Below are 5,000 nucleotides of genomic sequence, written 5' to 3'. Positions count from 1 at the left end.
TCTTTATTTTGTGTCTTTTGTTGTTGTTCTTCCGCACTGATATATATGTATATGTGTATGTTAGTTTTATACCTGTATCTTGTGGTACCGCCCTGTAAGTCCCCACCTCGGTGGCGGACATGGCGTCAAACACCTGCCACGTACTATATATGTATATATTTTGTGTTATTCAAATTATTTTGAATAAAGACGGCTGTTGATAGCCAAATGCCTCGTCATCTAATTAGTGACGCGCATGAATGGATTAACGAGATTCCCGCTGTCCCTATCTGGGAAATCGGTCTGCGTGGCGCCACCCGGGGAAGGTGTGTTGCCTTCCATAACTGGGTTAAAACCGCCAGGAGACCCTCTGATTCCCTGAATTCGACGATCGCATCAGGGCTCGGAGGAACCTGAGTGGGGCGGGGACCGTAATGTCCAATCCCGTGGCCTTGTTGTGGCCCCATAGCTCAGTAACCCCCTTGATGGGGTGAAGCTAACACGGGATGGGCCGTCCATGCATGACGTTAAAAAGCTAGCCCTTAACTGGGTGCAACCCACACTGGTCCGCACTGGCCCACCGTGAATTATCAAAAGCGGTGGGTGAGACATGGTCGGTCATGATCCCCCGGTACGTGTGGAGACCCTCCGGGGAACGTAACTCGGGTTTGAGTGCCGCACCGTCTCGTTGATGTCAAACTCCACGTATAAGACCCGGACTGACTCCTTTAACACCTTCCGGGCTGCGTTGATAGGTGTGGGTTGTCGTTGTGTCAAGGCAGGACGTAAAACTCCCGTCCTGGCAGGACGTTAAATGCCCCCAACCCAAGCGAAAGCAAAGGGTGCATGGCGCAGGGGGAGCTGCGTTACGAGAGACACGACACCGGTCTCTCCTGAGTTGAGCGCGGTGGCTGGGCGAGGGTATGAGGGTAAGTCTCACGACGATCCCGGAACCCTGCAGTCTGGCTGCTGCAGTTCCTCACGTCTTGGACGACGTTAAATGTCCCCCAACCCGAAGCGAAAGCAAAGGGTGCGTGGCGCAGGGGAAGCTGCGCTAGAAGGGACACAACATCTGTCCCTGCACAGGGCACAACAACACCGGTGCCCTGTCTTCCTACGGTCACATTTGCTGGGGAGGGATCGCGGCCTGAGCCGGCAAAGGCTCATCGCCGTGAACGGGATGTCCCGGACACGTTCCGCCAAGCCAGGGCATGGTGACATGTCCCTGGCTAGGTTAGATGGGGCCAGACCCCCGAACGTCTGGGGGACCGACCCAGCACCTGGGTAGGGCTGGGTCCTTGGCCTGATGGTGGAAACTCGGCCTATTAGGGGGCGAAGGCCGAGAGGTGAATCCGCCTCTCCGGAATGCGATGGGCATTTGCCGGGGAGGGACGGGTGAAATCTCCAGTGATGTGATCGTGGAAGGGGACTAGTACGCTGGAAACGGCGCGCTAAACCCAGCAGCTCATAAGGCTCTTGGTCAGGGGGCGGGACTGGTGAGCGAGCTGCAGATAGCCTCCCCCCATGCCAGAGAGGCCGGTCCGGGGAAAGAGACGGGCCTCCACACTTTGTCACTCTTCTGGAATAATGGCTGAAAATATGGAGAGTGATTATGCGCATGCGGAGCCAGACGCTCCAATAGGAGAATTTGATGAGATGAGTGTCGCGGAGCGACACGCGTATTTCCTGCGTCTTTTCGACAGAAGCGTTAAGCATGGGAAGATTAATGCAGAGCAGATTAGAGCCATTAAGGAGAATATAGCCACCTGGGCTCTGGCTCATGCTAGGCTCGAAGGTCAGTATGCCGAAGTAAAAGAAGAAAATGAAAGGATGAGAAAAGAACAACAACAACAACCTAAGAAGTCATATGCTGCAGCTGCAGCTTTGCCAGTACAGCCGAAACGGACTGTACAAGAAACAATAAAAATTAATTTAGAAAAAACCGTTCCCACAGTATTTGTGAAACCAAAGAAAGGTGAAGACGTACGGAAGGTAAAAGAACGATTTGAAAAGAGTGTGAATCCCCGGATTGATAAAATAAAAATAAATCAAGTTAGGACAACTAAAAACATACTGATAGTGGAACTAGCCTCTCCTGAGGATAGTGAAAAATTAATAAATAACCCAAAAGTGAAGGAGAACTTTACATGTGAAAAACCGAGAAAACGAAGACCCCTTATGATGTTATATGATGTCCCCTCGTATATGACAGTTGACGATGTCACGGACTGTGTATACGAACAGAATTTTGAAGACAAAATGACTCGAGAAGAGTTCCTGGAAAAATTCAAGCCAAGATTTAAGGCAGGCCCGCGAGACAGATCAACTGTACACCACGCGGTGGAGATAGCCCCCGACCTCAGAAAAGAAATAATTAAGACGAACAGACTGTACATAGGGTACAATGCGATACCCACAAAGGATTATACGGCACTGGCCAAATGTTCCAAGTGCCAGGATTATGGCCATGTGGCAAAATACTGCACATTTGAAGCACCAGTATGCCACAACTGTGGAGAGGACGGTCATGACAAAAGGAATTGTAAACAAACACCTGTCTGCATCCCCTGTAAATACAGGAAGAGAACCTGTCACACTCCAGGGAAGGAGTGCCTAACGTATAAATTACTGATCCAAAGACTGATACAAAGAACCGATTATGGCGACTAGCTATAACATAACAAAACACAAATCACCAAGTAAGTCGCTAAGGGATGCGAATAGGTGGAGAAAATTAAGATTATCTCATCTGTCCTTGGACGATTGTACTGGGGTGGAGGGGAGGTCTTATACTGTTACAGGTGCACCAGAGCAGCGCGAGATGGCGGCTTCCTCCTCCCGGGCGGGGTCTGTCCTGGTCCTCGGGGAGGGGCAACTGGTGACGGCGGCTGCCGAGGCGACGGAGGGAAGTGTGTGCACACTCCCAACTCCACCGGTGCAGCTGCTGACGCCGGACCCCTCCTGCCGGGCCGAGACCGCCCCGGCTGCTGGGGGATGCCCGCCGCCTACAGCGACCACAGAGGCGAAAGAGGGGAGTATTTATACTCTCCCAGTTCCATTGGTGCAGCCAGAAATGACGGAAGCCTCCTGCCAAGCCGGGTCCTTCCTGGCGGCCAGCAGGCGGCCTCCAACCAAAATGGCCGAGGAGGTGGAGGAGGGGAGTACTTATACACTCCCAGTCCCACCAGTGCGGCCACCGACAGCCGACTTCTCCTGCCAAGCCGGGTCCTTCCTGGCTAGGAGAAGTCTACCAGCTTCATTTATGAAGGCAGAGGAAGGTGCGGCGCGAGACTCCCGTTTGGCTGGGGTTCCCCTAGCCTTGGAGACGACGCCGCTGGTGACTCTAGCAGAAGACACCGAAAATTGTCATTCAATAGTCAGTGTGCATGAAGTAGATAATAAACAATTAACTCTTGGTGATGGTTCTTTGGGATTAAAAGTAGATAACAAAACTGTAGGAGAACTAGCTGGTGATGGCTCTGTAACTGTAAATACACCTAAATACAACACATGCCCGCCAGGGAACATATATAATATTTGTAGTGAAACATTGCAGCTTGGTAGGTTGGAGAACCAGACATTGATGATGGCTGCTCTGAGGCAGTTGGTCAGAGCTGGGCACCCGAGAGGGAACAAGATCACATTTCCAACTCTGGAGGATGTAGACTGCGTCCAGCTAGCGGCGGTGAATATTCCCCATGACTATGAACAATTAAAAGAACTAGTCACTAAAGTATACGAGAGGCGGGGAAGGAAATTTGATCTTACGAAAACATATAATGAACTTGTCAAGATGTACGGGAGAATAACATATGACCCTGCTCAGACCTGGCCGAATAGCATGGTATATACCAAATATCCGGACGATTATTAAGTGCTACCAAGTCAATGCAATGAAAAGCTCCCTAGTCATGCAAGAGCTGTGTAGGCTTTCTGAAGAAAACAAAATAGATGTAGTACTGATACAAGAACCAAGTACTGCCTCTGGGAGATCCTTGGGCTTTCCCGTTACAGCACAAGTAATAACATTTGGACAGAGTCCAATGACAGCTGTAGCCATTCTCAACAATACGATAAAAACCACAGTGCTAACACAATTCTGTACAGAACACATAATAGTCGTAGAAATAAATCACCTAAACTCGTTTTGGTACCTGATAAATATCTATTGTCAGTTTCGTGATCCAATTGATATCTACTTAAGGCAGCTTATTACCATATTGAGAGCCCTACAAGGGAAGTCAATCATAATCTCGATGGACAGTAATGCTAAGTCCCCTCTCTGGTATAGCCGAACACAGGACCCAAGGGGCATTGCCCTTGAGGATGTTATTATGGAATTTAATTTAAATGTAGCAAATCTCCCCGGCAATCCTCCTACTTATAGGAGTAGAGCTGGGGCAGCTTCACATATTGATGTAACGTTAAGCTCCATTAATATCGCAAACAAAATTCATGATTGGCATGTATTAGAAAACCATACAACAAGCGATCATAATACTATTGAATTTACATTGGTACATGAAATACAACAGGCACCAGAGAGGTGGGCCATGCAACTTGATTACGGGAGAGCCAATTGGGATCTCCTAGAGGCGGAATTTAACCCTCCAGAGTTGGAAGACGAAGACATCGACATAGAAGAGGCCGTTGGGGCATTAACAGCATCAATCAGGGCGGCTGTCGCCGTGGCAATACCGATGAGAAGGCGTCTCATCCGTAAGATGACTTCTCCATGGACTCCAGAGCTGACTGGGCTCCGGCAGTCTATGAGAAGGGCGCGCCGCAATTATCAAAGGTCTTTCACCATGGAGGAAAGACAATATCATCTCACTATATACAGACAGAAGAAAAGCATATTTAAAGAAACCTTACTCCAACATCGTCAACAGAGTTGGGAAGATTTCGTAACGTCTCACTTGGCTCTTGATCCATGGGGTACACCGTACAAAATAATATGTGAAAAGATACACTCACCAATGCATCTCTCTACTGTGACAATAGGAGACTCGGACCAGATG

General features: G+C 49.3%; 1 pseudogene; it reads left to right on the top strand.

Annotated features, from left to right (window-relative positions):
• Positions 1-288, top strand: part of LOC124621150 — a 4,180-nt pseudogene extending 3,892 nt beyond the window's left edge.
• Positions 289-5,000: the final 4,712 nt, after the last annotated feature.

Source organism: Schistocerca americana, chromosome 6, assembly GCF_021461395.2.
Source record: "Schistocerca americana isolate TAMUIC-IGC-003095 chromosome 6, iqSchAmer2.1, whole genome shotgun sequence".
NCBI lineage: Eukaryota > Metazoa > Arthropoda > Insecta > Orthoptera > Acrididae > Schistocerca > Schistocerca americana.
Note: the sequence above shows the minus strand (reverse complement) of the source record. Positions and strands in the feature narration are given on the sequence as shown.